The 26,052-nt window shown below is 35.7% G+C and overlaps 1 protein-coding gene across 2 annotated transcripts in view; it reads right to left on the reverse strand.

Annotated features, from left to right (window-relative positions):
- hivep2a (HIVEP zinc finger 2a) overlaps positions 1-26,052 on the reverse strand; it is a 90,173-nt gene that overhangs the window by 62,210 nt on the left and 1,911 nt on the right. Inside the window, exons 1-2 of one of the 2 annotated variants that reach the window (XM_051137832.1) lie at positions 24,671-25,088; positions 24,214-24,282 (exon numbers count right to left, since the gene is read on the reverse strand). The gene's annotated coding sequence lies outside the window, so the exon portion shown is untranslated. Of the gene's footprint in view, positions 1-24,213; positions 24,283-24,670; positions 25,089-26,052 lie in introns of those variants that run through there. The other variant, XM_051137835.1, reaches the window with a different exon arrangement.

The raw sequence follows: 26,052 nt of genomic DNA on the forward strand, positions 1-26,052 counted from the left end.
AACATGAAATATGCATCCAATTATATAACGCATTATATAATGCATCCAAGACGTACTCTGCCATGCTGTGTGCAACAGCTAATTAAGCCATGCACAGAAAATACAACAGAGAGAGCACAGATCTGCTAAATTTAGGCTTCTCCCAGAGCCCATCCACAGCACGAGAGATACATGAACGGATGCCCATTCCCTCACCCAGATCCGCATCTGACATCACACAGGGGAAAGATCCTGAGCTCATTGGGGGGAGAGAAATACAGACCTGCAGCTCCAGCACACAGGAATAGAGGAGGACAAGAAGGCAGGGAGGGAGGGAAAGAGAGAGAGATAGAGGGAAAGAACATCTATCAAGGTTGCAGCATGTGCTTAAAGCACACTCACAGCCAGACACGACAATATATTCAGAGATAGAGGGGAAAAAAACTGAGTGTCAGAAGGAAAAAAAATGATGAAGTGTAGGCAGAGAGAGAGTGTGAGGAGAGGGAGTAGTAAACAGTAAAGGGGGGTAGAAATAGGGTTGAAACTGGCCTTGATGCAGCACATTGACGGAGAGGGAGAGACAGAAAAGTACACGGCAGCTGTCTCACTCCTCCGCACATGGATCCTGGGTCTGTCCCACCAGCGGAAATCAATTCACCCCGCCACTGCCAGGGCTTCCAGTGCTGTGTATTTACACAAAGAAGATAGTCTAAGCCAATAAAGTGCTTCCCTCAGCAGGATATTTGTAAAAAGCCAGACTGCTATTCTCTTCTTTTACTCTGGCTGTGACTGAATATATGTAAAGCAAGACTGGAAGATTTCACACGTCAACATGCAAGGCTCTGCATAGTAATTGGGAGTTCCCCTCTCAAATGGGAGTATGCCCAGTCCCTACAATCCCAAAGTGGTTTGGGCAGAACACCGTCGTACCTATTCAAGACTAATTTACACAGTTAGGCTTCTTGTGCTCTCTGAGGGGTTCATTGGGAGTCACATGACTGCATTTAGACGTGGTAAACACAGCAAAGATTTCTGCATCCTAAACTTTTCACTCATCCCTCTCTGGATCTTTTAAACATTACTCACTGTGCTGTAAACTGTAAACCGGCGGTCTGTGACAGTGTTGAATGTCGGATAAGGAACCTTCAGACGGCCCCCACATAAATAGACAAAAAGGAAACTCAGCAAAAATGCAACAATCATTGACAGGATTATAGTCTTGAGCCCCGAAATTTGCTGCTTCAGTATTTATATACCCCAACAAACCAAAGTAGCCTTTTGGGACTCATCATTAAATTCCCCCAGCCAAAAAACTTAAAAATCTTAGATTAAATACCTAGGCCATAAACTCAGACCTAGTGGGTGTACATCTAAACAAAAATAAATAAATAAATACATTTTACAAACTTAAATGAAATAAAATAAAATTACACCATGCAATTAAATGATTCAGCAGTGGCACAACTACAATCAAAAAAGCCTATATTTTTAGGTTTGTATTATTTACTCATATACAATTAGCCCCTCCTTTAATGCTTTGATGATATAATTTTAATTTATATTGCTATTTTAAATCAAATTTAAAGGTATTTATAGGTTATATATTACTTACTTTTGATTATTTATATATATATATATATATATATATATATATATAATTTATATTATTTACGCATATATAATTAGCCTTTGCTTTAATTTAATGTAATTTCATTTCATTTAATTCAATTTAATATTGCTATTTTAAACAATTTTTAATTTTATTGAATTTTATAAAATAAAATAGAATAAAATAAAAAAACACCAAACAATAAAATGATTCCACCGGCATAACTACAATTTTAAAAGCCTATATTTATAGGTTTATATTATTTACGCACATATAATTAGCCCACCTTTAATGCTTTTTTTTTATTTAATTGAATTGAATTGAATTTAACTTAATTTAATTTACATTGCTATTTTAAACAATTTACCATTTTATTGAATTAAAAAAATAAAACAAATAAAATAAACTAAAATAAGCACTAAGCAATAAAATTAAAATTTAATTAAAATTAAATTAAATTAAATTAAATGAAAAAGAAAGAAAAGAAAAGAAAAACACTAAGCAATAAAATTATTCCACTAGCATGACTACAATTTAAAAAAAATATTTACTGTATTTAATTTATTCATTATATATTGCTACTTTAAATAATTAATAATTGTATTTAATTTAAAGCAAATAAAATAAAATAAAATAAAATAAAATAAAATAAAATAATTACACCATGAAGTAAAATGATTCTGCAGTGGCATAACTACAATCAAAAAAGTTTACATTATTTACTTGTATATAATTAGCCCTCATTTAATGCTTTAATTTAATTTAATTCAATTCAATGTACTTTATTATATTTTAAAGCAACTAAAATAAAATAAAATAAAATAAAATATAAAATAAAAAATGCAACAAAAATAATGTTACTTACTATTATTTACCCATATATAATTAGTCTTATTTTAACTCAATTTAATATACAATTTGCAATTAACTTATAATAAACTTAAAAATAAAATCAAATAAATAATTCCTAGGTTTCTAAATAGGTTTCTATTATTTATTCACCTGCATGCTGTGACACACAAATGGAAAAATTTATTGGTCATTATTTTTTTTTTTACATGCAGGTTTGTATCAACACGATGTTGAGCAATCGATAATAGAAATGGTGAGCAACAGAAACATTTTGCCCAGTAAAGAGGACCACTGAAGCACAGTATCCACCAAACTGGCATGCCACCACAGACCACAGTTCCTCAACACCATGGAAACCAGCAGCACGGGAGAACGGATGCACTTGCGATTCTTGGATGGGCTGCAGGGCAAAAATTAGAAGGTGAGATAGGAGACTAGCAATGTCAGTTTAACAAGGCTGCCAAGCTCACAGATGGGATGAGGAAACCGACAGAATTGAGATAAAGTGAAACCCCCCTCCTGCCACGCTACCGGTGCAGCCCTGCCAAGATCCAATCCTCCAGGAACAGCGCCTCGAGTCTCACTTAAAATGTTCCTGCTTTGCCACACAATTTGTTTTGGCCACAGGGTGACTGGAGGGAGAAAGTGAGCAAGGGGTTGGGATATTTCGGTTCCGAAATCTTTCGAACGGACGTCATACGTGCAGATCGCAATGTACAAGATGCTTTCTTGCATCGTTCCTCCAAAGCTTTCAAGGCTAGGAAAATCTTTTCAGGGACGCCTTGTGACTAACGCGGTTTTGCATTAGGCCTGCGCACCTGACATTTCAAAGGAACAGAATTTCACAGTGTTTGCACTTGCACGCACAAGCGCACACACATGCTCGCGCAAGCAGTCAGCAGAGAGCAGATTGTCAGCTCAGGCAGGAAGCTGAGTGTATTCAGCATGGGCTGCTGGGAGCACCAGAGACCTGACACTGTGGCAGCTCACACTTCCTTAGCCTTCCCAGTACGTTGTGTGTGTATGTGTGAGAACGCGTGTGTGTGCGCGCGTGCACCAGCAACACCTCCTCTCACTCAAGCACCCTGCATCACACCACATGTTGAGCAGGGGAAAGCAGACATCGCTGACATCACACTGAGCAGGTGGCTACCCCTCTCCGAAGAGGAAACCAAGATAAGAGAGTCGTCGAGCTAAATGAGTGTGCTTCGCTAAACGACAGTCTAATCTTCCATCTATCTCACAACCAAAAAAAAAAAAAAAGAAGAAAACATTTCGAAGCTTGGAAAGTGATCAAATACTGATTTTTAGCATCGGGTTTTGTGTTTTGACTATGAGTGTCTCATCTCTACCATACAACATACATACAATTTCTCTGTCAAAGAAGACATTATTAAATATTTAAATAAATGATATATATATATATATATATATATATATAACATATACAAACACACACATGTAAATATGTAAATATTTTTTAGTATAGTTTTAGTTTTTAATATATTTTTTGTACATGTAAATATATTTTTTATATTATATAAAACATGAAATGTTATATTAATATATATATATATATATATATATATATATTTGCAGTTGTTGTCAATTAATTTAATCAAAAATACAGAAAAATATATTAATTACAGTATAAATATATAATATTATATATACATACTGCTCAAAAGTTTGATATAAAATATGTAAAATATGTGTGTGTGTGTGTGTGTGTGTGTGTGTGTGTATGTATATATATATATATACAGCCCAAAAGTTTGAAGATTTTAGTAATGTTTTTGTCAATTTATTTGATATAAATATAATATATGAAAATATATTGAAAATATACAATATATTATACATACTACTACTATCAAAAATAGTCAAAATATTAAACAGTATAAATATATTAAAATATAAAACATTATATATACATACTGCTAAAAAGTTTGGTAAGATGGGTAAGATTTTTGTAATGTTTGTCAATTTATATGATAAAAATACAGTAAAAATATATTAAATACAGTCTAAAAACATTAAAATATAAAATATGTTATACATACTACTGCTCTTGTAATGTTTTTGTCAATTTATCTGATCAAAAATACAGTGGAAAAAAATTAAATACAGTATAAATATATTAAAATATTAAATATTATATATACATACCACTGCTTAAAAGTTTGGTAAGATGGGTAAAAAAATTTTGTAATGTTTTTGTCAATTTATTTGATCAAAAATACAGTAAAAATATATCAAATACAGTATAAATATATTAAAATATAAAATATGTTATATTTACATACTACTGCTCAAAAGTTTGGTAAGATTGGTGGGATTTTTGTGATGTTTTTGTCAAATTTATTGTATCAAAAATACAGTAAAAAAAATATATATATTAAATACAGTACAAATATATTCAAATAAAATATATGTACATACTACTGCTCAAAAGTTTGGCAAGATTGGTAAGATTTTTGTCAATGTATTTGATCATGAATGCTTTGAAACATTCATATTATCACTGTCTTTTAATTTGTAACGTTGTGATGGCGATTACTTCGATATTCATCAGAATACAATATTCTAATGTTTTGGTGTTCAACTGTCAGCAATAATTATTTTTTGAGAAAACAGTGATGCATTCATTGTTGAATTCAGCAATATTTATTTGAAACAGAAATCTTTTGTAATATTAATATCTTTGCTGTCAATTTTGATCAATTTGATGCCTCCATGCTTTAATAAAAGAATTAGTTTCTCTTTTTGTTGTTTTTATTCTTCTGAAAAGCAATGAATCGCAGTTTCCACAAAAATATTAAGCAGGGGAAAAAAAAACTTTGTCAACATTGATAATAAAATAATGAATCATTTCTCAAGCACCAAGTCAGCAAGTTAGACCAATTAAATAAACATTCCTTATTATTATCAATGTTGAAACCAGATTTTATGGAAACCATGTTTTTGTCTTTACTAAAGAATAGTCTTTACTGTCACACATTTATTCCTGAACAAAAGTATTAATTTCTAAAAAAAAAAAAAAAAAAAAAAAAAAAAAAAATCGCACTGACCCAAAACTTTTGGCAGCACTTAAAGAACAAAACAAAATGTGGTTGGTCAGATGGTCTCTTCCTGTTTAAGTGGGCAGTTCTTGGCCAGGATAAGCTGCGATGAGGACCAGACTTTATATCACAGTCAAAAGTCTGGCTATGAAAGACTAGGCTGGCATAACGCTGTCTCTCTTGAAACAAACCATGCTAACGGGGTCAGCTGTGAAGACAACCAGATGGATGAAACAAAGTAAACACACTCAAATAATGGCAAAATACTGCTAGCGCAGGTCTATTTTATCTCATCACACACTTCACATCTCTGATGTTTTTTTTGGCTGTCAGTGTAATAATAACGTCTCTGTTAGCAATGCTTCCTGTCACACGGCTGCCCAGGCAAGCTGGTTGATCATAGCGCTCGAGCAAAACAAAATGCCACCGTTTCTTCCACCGCACGAAGAAACAGTCATTCACAGCCAAAAGCATTTAAAAAAGCATGTCATGAAGCGTAGTTGCCCCCCTCCCTCGTCTTATTCAAAAGACTCCCAGCTTGCTCGGTGGGCTCTCAAAGCAGGGCATGTTTCAACACACGTCAACTCCAGGGCTCATCTCTTTTGCTAATATTGTCAGTGTTTTCTTTCTTTTTTTCAGAGAGACTGCGCCGAGACAGACAGCTCGGGTCTTTGAAGCGGCGTGCGCCGCAGATATGGCGAGCGGTTGCACTCGTCAGAACCTATGACACGGCGTTTGGAGGCGCAGGCTGCTGATCAAGGGATCCGGACTCAAAGGAGGAGGAGTGGCGGCCCTTTCCTTCCTTCTTCCATCCTCTTGTGATGAAGAGGAGCTTAACACAAATCAAATGCAAAGACTCAAAGGCACATGCATCAAAATGCCTCAGAAACATGCTGGGCAGCACTCCAAAAGTTTTGATACTTCAAGTTTGTTTAAATTGTCAGAATATAAAGTGATTTAGAAGAAGGTCGTAACCATGTCTTGACCATTTGGGTTCGGTTTATTTAAAGGGGTCATCGGATGCCTATTTTCCACAAGCTGATATGATTCTTTAGGGTCTTAATGAAAAGTCTATAAATATACTTTGGTTAAAAATTCTCAATGGTTGTGTAAAACAACACCCTTTTTACCTTGTCAAAATGAGCTCTGCAAAAACCATCCTATTCTGAGGGATTGTTTCTTTAAATGCAAATGAGCTCTGTTCGCCCCGCCCCTCTCTTCTCTCTGTGGAGTGACGTGCTGCTCTGAGAGATTGTTTACTTTAGCCGCATTTAGCGCGTTTAGCCGCTAAACTTGCAAACTAGCACGTTATTAGGAAAGGTGATTGGAGAGATTCATTTAAAAAACCCTTATACTCACTTCTGCTGTAAGTGAAGCTGGATCACGAGTGATTTGTGCAAACATAGACACAATTATGTAGATCAGGAGGTGCATTCCCTTCACAAACAAACGTAATCCACTGCATCTTCAGCAACTCAGATGTCGGGAGTAAATGACGACCACTATGTTCATTATTACATCCAGCAACACAACACCTCAATCGCTCAATCTGAGATATTCTTGTCTAACTTACATCCCTGCTCCGGCATCAAAACAATGGAGGTCGGACTGTTACAGCTGATCTGAGGTAAGACGCTCATGTCAATCAACTATCGTGGGAGCGGCCTCTGTCAGTGTGACGCCACACCGACAGGCATCTGAGAATGACTCGATTTGAAATGGGGGATATTATTTTTACAGATTAATTAAAAACTACCCATTATAGGGTAGATTTGTACGTACACTGCCAACACTGCCAATGTTCAAACAACATGTAAAAGTGAAGTTTGCATCTGATGACTCCTTCATTTAAAGCAATTTAATAATTAAAGGATTTAAACAAGATTTAAGGAGGAAAAAAGAAGGGTTGGGTTTTGAAACAAATTCTATGGTTCGATTCAGATTCACAAGCTTGCGATTTGTTTGAGTTCAATACAGATTATTTTGGATATATATCAGGTACAGTACATGCCAAATTTTCTCAGGGAAAAAAACTACTATAAAATATACATGAGAGTCAATTGGTGCTACCTTACTATAATACTGAAGATTAAAATTTACTGATTTGCATGTAAACGCTTAAATTACACGCAATTAAGTTTTTATAATAGTAAAGTTACAATTACATAATTATATTTCTACTCCAATTCATTTTTTTTTTAAATATAAACATGCAAATGGTGGCTGTCATAAAAACTTGACGGATATATTCAAACATAAACACTGAAGAACAGTAAAAATTATAATTACTATGTTATATGGTGCATATATTTAGCAAAATGCTCCTCTCTAGAGTTTATTTCTTTAGCTGACTAAGGAGTTTATGGTCACCAAATATGTTTTTTTTCCTGAGGTAAATGTGACTTTATGCGACTTCTGGTTTGCAAGCTGTTATATTGACGTCTTTCCGCGGTTGAAACACTGATTGAGTGATTACATGATACTCTTTCTTTTTACATACCTTCTGATGTTTATTCATGTTTATTTTGGGCTATAACTGGTATTAAAGTGGAGGAAATGATCGGTTCATGTATCACTTCTCTTGAACTGAGACACTAGCGATCTGTCACTCCACATTAAACAGCACCAAAACGGCATTTACTATTTGAATACTACAATAAAATGGACAGAATTTGAAATCTGAGACTGTTTCATATCAAAAGTAACAAAGCACAAAGCTTACTGCGATTTATTGGATAGCAGGCAAGCTAAAATGTTCCGTTCATTAACTAAAATCAGACTAGACTAATCGATTTTTGGGATTTAAGAATCAATATCATTTCGTTAAAAAATCAGAATCGATTAAAATAAAGAAATCAGTTTTTTTTTTAATCGAGCTCTAATATTTCCAATTCAAAACAGCAAAACTTGACAAAAAAGTTTTGACAGAAAGAAGTTTTGCATTGCTGTATATTACTGTCTCTTGTTTTTTTTTAACATTTCTATCACTACACAACTGTCAAATATTTAATATTTAAAAATTAAATATTACATTTTACCTTGCACTCCCCCCCATTAAAACTGAAACATCAAGCTATAAATCAAGCTGCTTGGTTTCTGAAAACATTAAAGCCCACCGTCTTTTGTTTGATTAGCCATCTCAATCATTTTGACACCGCCAAATGTTAGACTGCTGAGGCAGACCAGCCTAAAAATGTACATTTGAAAACTTTTCATCATCCAAAAAACAAACACAGCAATGCACAATGGAGTCTAGTTGCTGTCTATAGTGGTTACATCCCTAATTTAGAATATACATATGAAATATTACTTTGCTAGAGACAAATAGGCCTATCGAGCTAATTTGTGAAGCACATCAGAAAAACCCAATCCCATGATACTGTTGTTTCCGAGATCTCTTTCCAACTTGTCTGGAGGGACTGTTAAGGTGGAAAAAGAACTTCTGTGACAGAGACATCAGGTGAGTAATATACGCTGTGGGTTTTGTCAGCACTTTTCTAGCTTTGATTCATAACGTCTGTAACTCCCTGTGTCAGCGGTGTGATATATAGTAAGATTTTCCTTAGTCAGAACCTTAATCGAACCTCAACAGGTGTTAAAAAAAGCTTTGTAATCCAATAGCTGTGAAATAACAGCATAGATAGAAAACAAAGGTTGAGGTTATACCTCAAGATTTGATTTGACAAGTTGCCATCTCTATATGAGTGGAAGTTATAAAATTACAGTAACACATTAAATTAAATTCCATGCATTTAAAATCTAATCAGACCCAAAATAGGCATTTTGGAGCAAAACCACTTTTGAGTACTAGTAAAGGTGGCTCACCGAGGTGTATTTTGAAGTGATACATAGAGCTGTACTACACCTGTAATCACCTTTCATGTACAGGGAGAACAAAGAGCTTTAATATGTGTCTCCGCTCACATGCCGTAATTAAACTTTGGCTTCTATTAATCCCTGCAGTAAATTGGAGCAAGGGAAAGATTTAACAGGCCATTCATCACTAGACTATGTGAAGATGGCAGTTTTAATAAAAACATTCCAGGCAGTCTATTGGATAGGCCAAAGCCGAGTTTTCTTATTTAGCAAGGAAGAACAACAAATTATAAAAGCCACTCTGGCCGTGTCATGACAAAATGTCTCATTAGGAAAAGAAATGAACACTCCTGAGTATATGAAATGTTGGCAGTCCCGCATCGATGGATCAGGCCAAAGATACAAGGAGGGCAAGAGAGGGATTATTAAAGCAGATGCAGATTCAAATCTTGTCCTCCATCACAAATGCCAAAAGATCAGAACCACATGTGTTCTGTGCATCCAACTCTGTGCATTCAGAATTGGATTGAAGCTTTTTTCTGTCTCTCACCTCATAAAACTTGATTACCGTAATTCAATCCACTGGCAGATTACAGATGTCCTTTAGTGGCCAAACAATGTGTTTTTTTTTTTTTTTTGTTTTTTTTTTACAGCTGTCTAGAAAGCTTGGTGACTCATATTGAGATTCCAGTAAACAGGGTAGAATAAATAGGCACAGAAATCGTAAAGAATGCAGTGATTCCAGTTCCGATTTCTTAACGATTCTGTCTTTAATGGTTTCCTAAGTGCTTATTTTGTACTTTAGGGAATGACTGTCTGGAAAAAAACGTTAAGACTCTAGAACATGTCTTGCAAAAGCAGTTAATGACTTCTTACAGTCTTTTAGTGGTGGCATAAATGCATAATGTGGTTATATGTGAATTTAATACTAAAACAAAAGCAAGTGGACATATTTGATTCATTAATATTTATAAAATGCTGGTGATAAAATGCACAATGTATCTTTACCTACACACCACAATGTGAACTACCAATCAGTGACTGATTAAAGTTGTAAGCTCTATGCATTTGATTCACTAAAAATAACCGACTCAGAATCATTCATCAGGAACAACAGTGGCTGTACTGTTTTTGATTCATTATAAAGAACCGGTTCAGAGTCATTTATTCTATAATCCAACTACATAGGTTAGTTCTGTATGTTTTTGATTCATTAAAAAGAATTAGCTCAGAGTCATTCTCCAGGCTGCACTGCATGCTTTTGAACCGGTTCTTTATACTGAATCAAAAGCATACAGCAAAGCCAGTGTGATTCAGTTTCTTGATGAATGACTGTAATAAGCTGGCACTCTTTAATGAATCAAAAGCATACAGCACAAAACTATGTAATTTGATTATAGAATGAATGACTCTGAATCGGTTCTTTATAGTGAATCAAAAGCATACAGCGAAGCCAGTGTGGTTCATTTTCCTGATGAATGACTCTAATGATCTGGTTCTGTTTAATGAATCACAAACATACAGCACAAACCTATGTAGTCGGATTATAAAACAAATGACTCTGAATCGGTTCTTTATAGTGAATCAAAGCATGCAGCCCAGTCAGTGTGATTCAATTTCTTGATGAATGACTCTAATGAGCTGGTTCTCTTTAATGAATCACAAACATACAGAACAAACCTATGTAGTCGGATTATAAAACAAATGACTCTGAATTGGTTCTTTATAGTGAATCAAAAGCATACAGCAAAGCCAGTGTGGTTCATTTTCCTGATGAATGACTCTAATAAGCTGGTTCGTTTTAATGAATCAAAAACATACAGCACAAACCTATGTAGTCGGATTATAGAACGAATGACTCAGATTCACTATAAGGAACCGATTCAGAGTCATTCGTTCTATAATCTGACTATGCAGGTTTGTGCTGTTTGTTTTTGATTCATTAACAAGAACTAGCTCATTAGAGTCATTCATTAGGAAACAGAACCACACTGACTGCACTTTAGGCTTTTAATTCACTCTGATTCAGAGTCATTCGTTCCACAATCCAACTACACTGGCTTGTGCTGTATGTTTTTGATTCAGTAAAAAGAAGCAGCTCATTAGAGTCATTTATCTGAAAACTGAACCACATTGACTTCACTGCATGGTTTTGCTTCACTGTAGAGAACCGTCTGATTCGTTCATTCTGTAATCATTTTATTAGAATAATTTGTTTACAAATTAGAATATACTGGTTCCAATGTGTGCTTTTGATTTGCAAAAAGAACTGATTCATAAGAGTCATTTGTTGATTTGCCAAAAAAAATCACTTGAAATTGCTTTAAAATAAGTCTCTTTTAATAAATTGCTGTGTTAAACAATTACTTTAATACAAATTAATTTAAAAAATGCATTGCGACATAATACTTGATTCAAACCATTATCTTTAACATGCTTGGAAATCTCCAGTTCATTCCTACGGGACATTTTATAAAGCTTAACTGAGAGAACAACAATTACCATGGGGGTAATTGTTCAGCTAATTGACCTTTAGCAAAGGGTCAATTGTCAAAGGCATGACCTGGCATGACCTAACTTATGCTAATTGGTCAAGCATACACTGTTATTGTCTGATGCCAGTTTGATGCTCCTAAGGATTTCAGATGCTGTTAATCTCCCTGCAACCTAATTTTGTTTGACATAGAATTAAGTAGCCACTTCCTGATCCCCATGTGTGCTGTTGTTAGTCTCCCAACCAGAGTACAAACATCTTAAGGCACCTCTTGGCTGCATCTTTAGCTGGAGAGGCCACCGCTAATTAATCGCAAGCACCCTTCCTGATTGCAGAGAGGCCGAGTGTCATCCGCCGCTCATTTGTGTCAACAGAAGCACACTGTCCAGCCTGTGCTCTGTTTAATAAGCACTTGAATGTACTGCTATCAAGTGTGAAGGACAGCTGCTGAGGAACAGCGTGGGACCGTTAATGACAGAATGTTGGATTAATGACCTGGGAAGATGAGCCAACAGGCCAGTGTCGGAGGTGCTCCATTCCCAGCAGGGCACTCATCGTGCGGGCAGGGGGGTGGCCTACCCCCTCTATACCCCTCATCAGCGGCCAAATCCTCCATATGCAAGAGTGTTGGATGACAGATGACATACAGTAGGGATTACCTGCTTCATACCACACAATAGGGAAAATACTCCATGCCTACTTAGAAGTAGGTCACCTTCAAAAAGAGGAGATAGGTGAGACTGCTGTTGTAGCAGTGAACAAAAAAAATCAAGCATATAGAGAGCAAGTAAATCTTGGATATGAAGACTGAAAAAAATGTGAAAATGACCCCTCAGCACAGGATAAAATGCCTGTACTGACCAGTGATAATTTTTTCATAGTTTTTATCTTAGAATTCAGTCAATATTTCATAACAATGATTTTTTTACTGACTAAAAAGGCATCAAATCAGTGTTGTTACTGTTTACTAAAACTATTAAAAATACATTTTAATTGAAATGAGTTTGGAATTAAATAATATATAAATGAATACAGATGAGAAACTAACTTAAAAAATTAAAATGAAAAACCTGGCAACTAACTGAAATAGGTTTAAGTATTGAAATTACTCAATAAAACAAAAATAAAGCAAAGCTGGATAGAAATATATACAAAAACACTGCTAAAATGACAAAAGCACATAAATTACTAAAACAATTTAAAATAAATAATAATACTGTTAATAATATTACTAAATAATACTACTAATTACTAAAACAAAAATAAATTTAAGCCAGATAGAAATATTTAAAAAACGGATTAAAAACACATAAAATTACTAAAACAAAAATGACAAATTAATATATAAATACAAATTAATATATAAATAATACTAAACAATAATACTGTTAATAATATTACTAGATAATACTATTATTATATAATACTAAATAATATAAATAATACTAAACGGCATCTCATTAAAATAGAAAAGCAACATTTTAGTTTACAAGAAAAAGCTAAATATACAAACATTTCGCATATTTTAACAAATGAAACTTTGTTAGCACATTGTTAATATCTAGCATTTTTAGTATATTTTTTCTCATATATATTTTGCCAACATTATGTTTTAATTTAAGGTGTGTAATTTACGTGCACTTTTACAAAAAAAGAAAATTGTTAACGAACACTGACTGACAAAACTAACACTCAAACTGATCTACACTGAAATCTTTCCTCATCTCTCCGTTGCACTGATTGCAACACACTCCCCCCATCCGCCCCCTCGCTTCACCCTCATCCCCCAGCGAGAGTGGGGCGAGAGCAGCTCTTTTCGGCATGCGGGTGGCACGTGGGTGTGCTGAAAGTGAGGCGGGGAGGGAGGGAAGCGCTACTTTTTGCTCAGTGCTCAACGCAGCTGCCACCTCACCAACTCAACGAGCAGCCTCTGCCAACCAATCCTACCGAGCTCAGCTCACCACCTGTTCTACACAGAGCAAAAACAGAGCTCTCCTTGAATAACCCCCAATCAGGGTTTCCTATTTTCCCCAGCTTTCTGACAAACCACTGCCAAAAAGTCATTATGATGAGCAATTACAGCCGATTCACGTATTAGCTGGTAATTCAATATAAACATATTCCTCCGTCCAGGAATATGTGATCAACAACAAAGATCTGAGACAATAGACAAAAAATGGGAAATTTTTGGAAAACTGGGTACATTAAAAGAACCAAAAGTCCGTAAGTGACTTAAAACAGATTGTGTAAACAAATAAAACAATCATCTTAAATTTAAACTGATGACAGTCTTGATTTCAAAGCCATCTGGTGCTGTTTTACATCTATCTAGTAATCTGCATACTGGGTATTAGTAATGTAATGATGTTAGTAATCTAATAAGGTGGATTTTCATGCAAATTAGCGACGCATTCTGCTGGTCATCTGGGTTAATAGATTAAGATATGACTAAACAGAGGATTAAGTTAAAGAGGTGTCACATAAGCGCTGCTTTGTCCGCCTTTGACATCCGGGGAGAGAGATAGCGGTGCACAGGAGAGTCTGCAAGATATGGAGATACGCATCACTAGAACCCGGTTCTAGCCGCAAATGTAATGGGTCTCTTGCTGTGATGCAATACCACGCCAGAAACAGCCATCACCATCTGACCTTATCGAGACAGCTGAGCGCCCGCACACCCGTTTGCATGTGGCAACTGAGTGGGCATGAAAGCCACAGGCCCGGCTTCAACTCCAGCACGCATCCCTCCACCTCTGCAGAAGCTCATGCATGCACCTTGTCAAACAGGAAACGTGCTCCGTTGCAGCGGTGCAGCTTTTGGACGGTGTGCGATTTGCATTGACAAAGAGAAGGAAATGAAAGGAGGGCGTATTGCAGCACTCTGCCTGCACGCCCTGTGCGGCGCGATGTGTGGGAGAGCGAGGCAGGACAGTTCCTGCTCGCTCTCTCGCTGCTTTCCATGTGCTTTGCCTACGGACACACACCGCTCGCCTCGCCTCTGGCCGGCTACAGGAAACAACAGCGCGCACGCTTGTTGTCCAATCCTGGACTATTCAAATTCAAATGCTCTGTTATCTGGAAGTGGCATGAGGAAGAATAGAACAGCTGAGGGGCTGTGCTGAGTTTCTACTGTACAGCCTGGCAGTACAACAGGCCCCAAAATACAGTTACTTAAAGGGAGAATTTAGCCAAAAAAAATGATATCTCTGTATCATCCTCTGTAACTTTCTTTGGTGGAACACAAAAGGTGTTTTAATGAGTTGGAATTTTTAAGAACATTCTTTCAATATGCATAAAGTGATTGGGGTCCAAAATGGTCCATACGACTAATGCACTATATTACCAGTATAGCAATTAGTTTGAAGAACAATCGATTGTTGTTATTTCCTAAAAACCTTCATATTTGCTATATTCATGAGAGTTTATGAGAGAAGCGATGTCCGATTCTTTAACAAATTATTCTTTTGAATCAAATCTCTTCAATGAATTGGTGGAGCCAGTAAACAAATCCATACTGGTTCTTGAATCAGACTGATTTGGTTCTTTAAAATCAGTTTACTGACTCAAAGGACCCTTTTCACATTTTCAGCATTCCCAGAAGCAGAAGTCATCATAGTTGAGTAAACGTCTATTGTGGTAAACATAATGCAATTTTTGTGTTCCCATTTGCTCCAATTGGTTTGGAAGAAAAATCAGTGAATGAAAACAGTAAATTTAAGTCTCAAAGACTCCAGATTCTCAGAAATAGCACATAAGTTGTATGTTTTGTTGCTTTAGGGGTCTTTTGTGCATAAGCTTCTTTGGTGGTCTTCATACAAAAAATCTGGGCTGACCAATAGCTCTCGTTTCCCTCGACCTCGAGTCGTTGACGCAACTTGGTGGTACAGCCTGGCAGTAAAACAGACCCTAAAATACAGTTATTTAAAGGGAGAATCACCCCAAAAACTGAAAACTCTGCATGTTCAAGAGAATTTATTAAAGAAGCGATCCTTGATTCATAACAAATTATTCTTTTTGAATCAAATCTTTTCAATGAATTGGTGGAGCCAGTAAACAAATCAATATTAGTAAAGCGAAACAGACTGATCTGGTTCCTTCAAAATCAAAAACCTGTCATCATCTACTCACCCTATAAGGTCTTCCTCTATAACTTCCTTTGTTCAGTGGAACACAAAAGGTGTTTTAATAAATTTCAGTTTTTTTAAGAACATTATTTCAAAATTTATAAAGTGAATGGGGTCCAAAAAGGTCCATACGGCTAATGCACTACATTACAAACACAGCAATTGGTATGGAGAACAACTGAATGTTGTTATTCACTAAAAAAACTTCACATATGCCCAAACTATGTTTGTTTATGAGAGAAATGATGCCTGACTCAATTAATGATTCCTCTGAATCAAATCTTTTCAATGAATCCATGGAGTCAGTAAACAAACCCAGATTGGATCATGAATCAGACTGATCTGGTTCTTTAAGTTTAATTTACTGATTCAGTGGCTCCCAGAAGAAGAAGTCATCAGAAGCTGGGTTTCCATCCAAAGTTGCGAATGTAACTTAAGCGCAAAATTGGAATATCGCAACTAGCATTTGCCAATAAGTACCGTTTCCATCCAACGAGTCAAAGAGAACAAAATTGTCACTTCCTAATAAACTGGCACTAAATGTCATTAAGAAAAGTAGGAGAAGCCACCAAATATAATAATATTCATATATAATGAATTGTTTGCGTTGCAGAGCGAGCAGACTAAGCACAATAAATGCAGTCATTGCTTTCGGAGGTGGATGCCTTCTGTTTGGAAACAGTCGTGTAAGACTTTGACGACAGACTTTTCTCGGGCATTTAAGAAAGACACTAACAACATTTCAGCTGCTGTGCAATGAGATCAGGCCACTGGTTAGTCAGGTTACCCCGTCCCATCATGCAAAGTCACATGACTTTTTTGATTTTTGATTGAGAAATTTATTCGGCAGGCACGTTTACATCTCCCATTAATTACATTGTCCTTTTTTCGCACAAATCAAAAAAACACCTCAAGCAGGCGCAAAAACATTTTCAAATATTGACGTTTCCATCACTTGTTGAGATGATGAGATACTTCACATTGTGCATAAAAACAGCTTGATGGAAACACAGCTACAAATGTGTAAACTTCTATTGTGGTAAACGTAATACAATTTTTGTGCTCCCACTTGCTCCAATAGAATTGGAAGAATTGCATCAATGATTAATAACAAATGTACGTTTCAAAGACTCTAGACTCTTGAATATAGCACACAAGTTGTATGGACCACTTGTATGGATGATACTGGTGCTTTTGTGTGTTTTTTAAAGCTTGAAAGCTCCAGTTCCCATTCATTTCAATTGCACAGACAGTGACCCAGACATTAGTCAAAATATCTCCTTTTGTGTTCCATGGAAGACAGAAAGTCATAAAGGTTTGGAACTACACGAGGGTGAGTAAATGATGACAGAATTTTCATATTTGGGTAACAACTCCGTTAACTTATTTTCCGACCCACAGACACTGTATCTAACGCAGCACTGTTTGTTAGAGAAAGGTGCGCTGCATGCGTGGTTGCTCGTAAGCGGTTTAGGTGAATGAGGAGGTATGTGTGTGCTCGTTGGTGCGTACGTACGAGTTTCCGTGTGTCTTTGTATAACTGTATGTGTGTGTGGGTGGGTGGGTGCTCTATTTCTGATCAGATGAAACACCTGCACATACTATTGTTCTGCTTGGGAAAGATGAGACTAGTTTTTGGTCCCCGTGCGCCATGTGCTTCATTCTTTATGTGTGTACCTTTGTTTCTTCGACCCAATACACTGTTGTCTTTTTTGCTGTTACCTAATTAGTCAACAAAGCGCTCATGTAATCTAGTGACATAATAAATTCTTAATGTCCTGAATCGATACAGACAGATCAATCAGAGCAAGGGTTGAGGGTCAAGAGTCTCCCGCCGTGTTAAAATTCGCTCGAGAGCAGACGTACTGTATCTCCATTCATGCTGCTTCCTGCTTTTATTCTTCTCTCTCTGTGTCTGTTTCTCTCTCTTCTAAGCTCCACTAATACAGCTTCTCTATCCATCTGATTCCGTCAAGGACACAGCACAGTTCTGATAGGTTCCCATAGTAACAGAGTATGTGTTGCTGCTTTAGGGGGCTTTTGTGCATTGTCTTCTTCGGCGGGGTTCTTGCAAAAGCTGCGGGCTGACCGGTAGCTCTCGTTTCCCTCAACCTCGAGCCGTCGCCGCGACCTGGAAGCCCTGCCGTGGTTCAGATCATAAGCAGTCCTCTCAGCATTGTATATCAGGGAGGTCGCGCTCTTCTGATGAGCGAGATCCTCCATTAGCATGATACGCGCAACTGCTGACAGGGAAAGATTCGTATAATCATCATGCGTAGTGTTTTTGCTGCGGCGTGTGTTTTACCAAGTCGATCGCTCGTATTAGACCGCCTCCTCCACTTAAGGGCTAATGGACGACTAAATGTATCAAGGAAGGGTTTAAGTGATATCAGATGGCATAAAGGAACTGTAAACAGGCAGTGCATCTGGGTAAATTATGTTGTACTACCTACACACTATGACTGGAGAGATGGAGTTTGATAGTGCACACTGTACAAATTAACATCTCCCTGCACACATTTAAATCGATATTATGTTTCATTGTTTAACATTTGAAAATGAAGAAATGACAAGTAATAAAACCATTATAATCAAGTTTTTTTTTTTACAGTGAAATTACATAGTAATATTTCCTACTTAGTTTTTTTTAGTAATCTGTATATTTTTAATTATTATTATTATTTTAAATATTTTGTAAAAACTAAGATTGAGTAAAAACAAAGTATATTATATATATATATATATATATATATAAAAGCATATATTACTATTGTAATTTCACTGTAAAATTAAATTATTATTATTATTATTATTATTATACAAATATTTAGATTGAGTCACAACAAAGTAGGAAATATTACTATTTGTAATTTTACTGTAAATTAAAAACTACTGTTATTAGTATTAGTATTAATATTATTATTATTATTATTTTTTATTATTATTATTATTATATTTAAAAACATATTAAAACAGATGTAGAAAAATATTACTATTGTAATTTCACTGTAAAATAAAAATTATTATTATTATTATTATTATTAAAATATTTATTAAAACAGACTGAGTCAAAAGTAGGAAATAATACTATTTATAATTTCACTGTAAAATAAAAAAAATATTGTTATTATTATTATTATTATTATTATTATTGTTATTATTATTATTATTATTATTATTTTATTTAAAATATTAAAACAAAGATTGAATAAAAACTAAGTTTTTCTACTGTAAAATAAAATAATTATTATTATTACTATTATTATTACTATTATTATTATTATTATTATTATTATTATTATAAAAATAAAACTGATTGAGTCAAAACCAAGTTAGGAAATATTACTATTTGTAATTTCACTGTAAAATAAAAAATATTATTATTATTATTATTATTATTATTATTTTATATTTAAAAATATATATATTAAAACAAAGATTCAATAAAAAAAACGAAGGAAAAAAAATTTACTATTGTAATTTCACTGTAAATTATCACTATTATTATTATTATTATTATTATTATTATTAATATTATTATAAAAATATTTATTAAAACAGACTGAGTCAAAAAGTAGGAAATATTACTATTTGTAATTTCACTGTAAAATAAAAAAAATATTGCCATTATTAGTATTATTATTATTATTATATTTAAAAAAAATATTAAAACAAAGTTTTAATAAAAACAAAATAGAAATTACTACTATTGTAATTTCAATGTAAAATAAAAGAACATTATTATTACTTTAAAAAAATATTATTTTATATATTTATATATTAAGATTTTATAAGATATTATATATTATATATTATATAAGATATATATATATACATATACACACACACACATATATATATATATATATATATATATATATATAAGATTTTAGTGTTCTAAAAATTCTAATAATCAAATCAAATCAACTTTACAGCTCAAATAATACAGAATGCTAGAACGTTTTTTACATTATAAGCTATACATTTCTGCTTTTAAATCCTCCAAAACAGTTCCTCATTTGCATTTTCTGTAACCTTGATTTATTTCTTTCTTAATGTAAATTATTTGCCGCTTTAAATCAACATTATCCCACAAATGCTGTTGATTAAGCTGAAATACAATGTCCTTAATAGACACTTTTAATGTTTGCAGTCACGTTGCATGCACACAGCTAATCACAAGCATTTTAAGGAACATGGAAGAAGAGCTTGCAGACTTGTACAGAAAAAAAGATGAAAAAGTGTCAAATAGTTCAATCCCTCACTTTCCTTGAACAAGCAGTTCATAGCTTTCTCTGTATTTGAGACAGAATGTGCACCTGACGACTATTCAGAGAGATTTCAAACAGTAAGTTGGCTGCAATCAGGGTTTTTTTTATGTCACAGACTAATTGTAGACTTTAAACATTAAAGAGCTGTATGGCAGGAAGCACGTCTCTCTCCAGAGAGCTGTGGTCACTGCATTGGCAGCTCTGACCTTTTTGCCTTGAATGGAAGATGTGTGACCTGACAGCCCCTTGAGAGGGTGAATAGTGTCATGCACTATAGGGACAAACACCTTCATATACACACAGAGGTCAGGAGATGCCCTGACCGTGACCACTTTGTGAAAGGAAATCCATAACAAAAATCCTCCATTACCACATTGAGCTGAAAAAAACTAAACAGGTGCACAGACTGCCTGTAAGTATTAGTCATAATGGCTGACTTGTCATTACTGGACTGTTGTGCATGCTCATGCTGGTCAAAAGTTCAACTGGTATTCACGGGTGGCACTAACGTCACAAGAATGTGATTTCGAAAGAATGTTTCAAAATATTTTTCAAAATGCCTCAGCATTATTTACTCAGCCAAAAGTAATTTTAGTAACATGCACAAAAAAAAATGCCAAAGCTGACATACTGATGATAATAACAGGCTGAAACATCAGTCAAAATTTGTTATGTGATGTAGAGTGTGTACTGACTAATGTAGAACGATTAATGAACAAATGACTTTTATAAGCTGCTGATTTTTAGTGAATCAAATCAGTGAAACAAAAGTATACAGTGTAACCAGCGTATCCTATTTACAAACAAATAATTGTCATAAGCTACATCAGCACGGCGAATTAAGCAGGTTCTTTAGTTCAGAAAGATTTTAGTTCTTTAGTTCAGAGTTGAATCCATCTGAAACACTGCCCTGTATAATTAATAGCATCAGTAGGGCCCTGTGATTACTGTGAAAACTATGAAAAAATCTAGTCATAAAAATGAAATTTACTGTATAACGCGGAATATCACAGAATGTTCCCGTTATGGGATGAATAGATCAAAAGTAGGTCAGTACTCAATCAAAACATGATATGGACTAGTGTCTAAGCCACAAAAATACTATTTAAATATGAATCCTGCATGTTCTGCATGTTTCTGTGTGAATGAATGGCCCAGACGCGCAGTTTCATTTACTACACAGATACTGAAGCTCGTGTGACGCTTGTGGTGTTTTCAGCCTCTGCTGCCTTAATATACGAGGACATGAAAACATAAGCGTAATCTCTAGAGCTCATGAGCAGTTTACCGATTCTTTTGAGAAAAACTATCGTGACATCATATGGACCAATTCAGTGTATGCAAACAGTGATGACATTTTTTGTGGGCGGAGCTTATCTGGTTGCAGAAAGTGACGGTTCTCAAGTAGCAGTTTATAAAAGGATATAAAAAATAAAAGGACTGGAATAAAAGAATTAAAAAAAGGTAAATTTGAGTTTGCATTTCAAAATTCTGACTTTATTCTCACAATTCCGAGATTAAATTCTGATGAGAAAAAAACAAAAATCTTGTATATTGAATGACATCTTGTCTTTCTTTTTTTTCCCCCTCAGCTTTGGCTTTTTCCCCCTGAGAATTGACAAACTCACTTGAGTTAAATCAAGTTATTAAGTCATTTAATTAAGTAATTAAATTCGGAATTGTGAGATAAAATAAATAAATGTTATGTAAAATGGTAATAGTAATAGGTTTAAATATTATGTCATGCTGTAACTGTAGCATGTAGCAACTGTAGCATAACTCAAAAGGCATTCTTTTCCTCTTATTCAATGAATTTTACCAGTTTCCTTTCACTTGTTACCAGTCTATTTCCACCACCACTATGCACGCACAGCTGCAAGTGATTTAACTGTGACATCTACTACTAATTGGTCAGCAAGCCGTCAAAATAAAAGTTTGGTTTAACTTGAAGAAACTCTGACAGAGATATATTACCTAATATAATGTTAGTACTACTAACAATAAAATTATTATTAAAAAATTATTGTTAAGGAATATTTACCAGACAAATGTAAATACACAACACAGTATTTCTGAAAAAATAAAATAAATAATAATAATACATTAATTCTTATTAAAATAAATGTATTGGATATGTTTTTGGTTATTCAAATTTAATTAGAAATGAAAACCAGAAAATTAAAGGAAAACAGAATTTGTTAAAAATAAAAATGAATTTGAGAAAAAAATAAAACATCTTTCAAAGGGCCTTAAAATATTAATTTCTGTTAGACTTTTAATCAATTGCTGTTAAATTGTAAGTTTCATGATTCAAATTATTTAGCCATGCTTTTTGATTCATATTTTTTAATTTAACCATTAAAACAGAATCTGGAAATATTAAAATGGAAAAAACAGAATCCTGAAAAACTAAAACGGTTTCAATTTCATAGGGCCCTACATTAGCAAAGAGAGAGTTTGTTTGGATGTTTCACTGAAATATACTCGTATGAATCAGAATCTTAATCAAAAATCTGACAGCTTAGAATCAGGAGATATGTATCAATATCTAGCTATACTCTGCACACTAATTTTCAGGTTATCATGGCATTAGTTTGACATGATAAGCTCCTCTCATCACCTTTGTCATTTTGACCCACTTATAACACACCACTTGATAGAAAATAATTGACAGAATGACCTTTTGACCTCTCCGTGCCCACCACGCTCACACTCCCTGAGGTAAACAAGGGCAAATGCATGCCACTCAGAAGAGGGCAACGACCGCCTGACTGTCGTACAGCTGTCTGTCTTCCAGGGGCTGCATGTTTTTCCAATTAGCACAGTGTTTGATAACCAGAAGGCACTTTACTGTCACCTTAAATCAGCGAGGAGCATCACAACACTCGTAGCCAATTGGAGTCAAGAGCAATCAAATGCCATTTGACCCACTGTGATACACATTGGCACGACAAACCCTCTCGGGCTTCCACATCAAAAACCCAGCTATTAAAACGTGTTGCTCAACATTACCTGGACTTTACAGACTAAACACAAACAGAAAAGTTCAATGGCTTGCCTGTTTTATCACCTCGAGCAAACTGTGGTTACATCACCAGACGGCTTCAGGCAAGGATCAACATTCGCCACCCACAATACTCTAGTCCAGACAGACACAACAGTTCACACTCTACCTACAGCCCAACGCTAACCACCAAACTCCACATTGACAAACACGGTACCACACCCTGAATCAACCAACACACGTACTTTTATACAATTTGCTGGTGCCTCAATTTTGTTGATCCACTGGCTGGCTTGTGCGGTGCCTGATGGTTATCAACGTTTTATATATCTATTTTTACGCCGCAAACTATGTACAGACACAAACAGCTCTTTGTATCCCAAGCATATGGCCGAGGGAGACCGAAAGAAAGAAAAACAGAAGAGGTCTGGCCTACGAAATGAGTGGACATATACAGTACATCAGGGCTACCTCAAAAACCTCCATCAAAACAATGCATTCACTGAAGATGACTATATTCTAAAATAGATCAGAAAGTTTGTTCTACTTTTACTATTTTCACTTCATCTTTTCGATTCGAGTCCCACATATTCGTTCTCTGTGTTATCTCGAACTCAATCCTGAACAAAGTTGACTGCAAGTTCATCAAAAGCGACTGAAAGTAATGAGAGGCGAGAAATACTTCCAAAATCGGTGATGATATTCATCATTTCTATAATGAATAATTAGCCCAACTCAATTACCTGCTTATTAATTATTCAGCCCTATTAACAAAGCTCGGAAACTGCAGTTTAAAAAAAGCGCGATAGGTTTCGAGTAACACACCCTCGCGCAAACGTTTCTGGAGATGCTTTGCCAAATACACAGAAACCGATTACGTCACCGCCTTGCGAACTTCTGATTGATGCAGCTGCGAGCATAACATAAACACCTGGACAAATTTATGCAAACCGACAAGATTTTGGCACGGTGTATCTCAAACACATCTTAAACATACTGTACCCAGTGTTTGGTTTTCTTGTCCTGACGGTCCCGGGAATCTAATCCAGGTACACACCCTCCTCACACACCCTGTTCAGAAAAAGAAAAGATAATGTCATTAGTGCATGCAACACTGGTTTTATTAAAGCACATACACACCAACAAAAAATGTGCAGCAGCATTCATTACACCAAGTCATCGAGTGCACAACTTATCTAGAATCGGACAAGGTGTCTGTATTTAATCGCTACACATGATCAGCAAAGGTATGTCAAACTTGTTCACGTAAGCTATTAAACTTCAGGTCAGATCTCTTGTCAATGTCCGCTAACCAGCTGTCACTTCAGCCTGACTCCACACGGGACTTAAAAACAAGCAGCAAAGCAGCAAGAAACCACAACCAGCATTTCTTTACTTTCATTCTCTTTCTTTTTCACTGCCCCCCTACTATCTCTCCCTGCCTGGGTCAGTTGCTCACCTGACATGGCATCCTTCTGCTCCTCAGGGGCTCTAAACCTCCTTCCTCTCTGCTGTGGCAGTCGCGTAAGCCCGTACAATCACCATTCGCTCACGTTCTGCGCGAGAAGCTATTTCCCTACCGCTGTCTGCAGCCTTCTCTCTCTCCCTCACTTTCTCTCTCTCTCTCTCTCTCCCTCCTCCCTCCCTCCCGCACACACTCTTTCTTTGGTTGCTCCCACTCCTGCTACCTTCACTTGCTCAGAGAAAGGAGCAAAAGAGTGAAAAAAACGATCATGTTTCTTCGGCGTAAGCAGCTGCTCTCTGATTGGCCGGACGGTCCGAAGGAGGCGTCAGCCACGGCGATGGCTGCAGGCATTAAAATAGGTCTCGCCTTGCCCTGCTGCTGCAGAAAACGAAAGAAAAGAAGGGCAGGAGAGTGAGTGCGAGAGAGAGACTACCTCTTTTTCAAAGCAGGAAGGAGGGGAGGCCGTGAGTATTTCCTGTTGTGCAGCTGAAGCGAGCGAGGACGTCACGCGCAGCACTCACACTCTGGCGGGGTGTCAACACAGACGCCGGCTCATCTTGACACTCTCAAGACGGCCTCAGGATTACAACACACATGCAGATTCCTCCCGGTTTCAGTTTAACACTGCGATGAAATTTTCAGTATTGGCTGAAAAAGCTGTACAAAATGTTATTAGAAAATTCAACACCTCCTCCAGTCGCTCTGATTGTCTTCGAAAAAGGAATCTGCCTTAAATGTGTGGCTACTCCAGATCCCTATTTTCTTTCTTAACCTTGTATTCTCGAGCAGAAATCCAATTATGTAACCTGAAGCAACAGGTGGAAAAGCACAACCCAGATGCTGGCATCCATTCTGTCACACTGTGTAAGCGTTGATACGCCTCAACTGTTTCCTTCCATACCAGCACCATGAGAACAAATCCTTCCCCTCATCATGCACACAAAAACAACAGTCGCATACTGCAGTTTAGTATTTAACCACAACTGGTGCATGTCAGTTTTCCTGTACCTTAAACAGCAAAGCATGCCACAAGCAACCCCAAGGTCAGAGGTCAAGCAATTAAATGTATACCTTGAATCCAAAAGCTGCTTTGGATGAAAGCATACACTAAATGGATAAATGCAAATGGAATTTCAGGTTGCACTATCTTACAAAATTAGGTGTGGAAACAATAATCAGTTAGAAGTAGTATTTTCTTGTAAAGCGCACAGTGCCAGTGTAAAAAATATGTACCAGAGACCTTGATCCAATTAAAAAGGCATGAGGTCTGAAAGACTTGGAGCCAGTGCCCTCTGTAGCAAATGACAGCGTGGTTTGACTAAGTACTGGAGATTGACCTTTGCCTTCCTAAATTTGTGCTGAGGGGTCTCTGCATT

Source organism: Labeo rohita, chromosome 20, assembly GCF_022985175.1.
Source record: "Labeo rohita strain BAU-BD-2019 chromosome 20, IGBB_LRoh.1.0, whole genome shotgun sequence".
Lineage (NCBI taxonomy): Eukaryota > Metazoa > Chordata > Actinopteri > Cypriniformes > Cyprinidae > Labeo > Labeo rohita.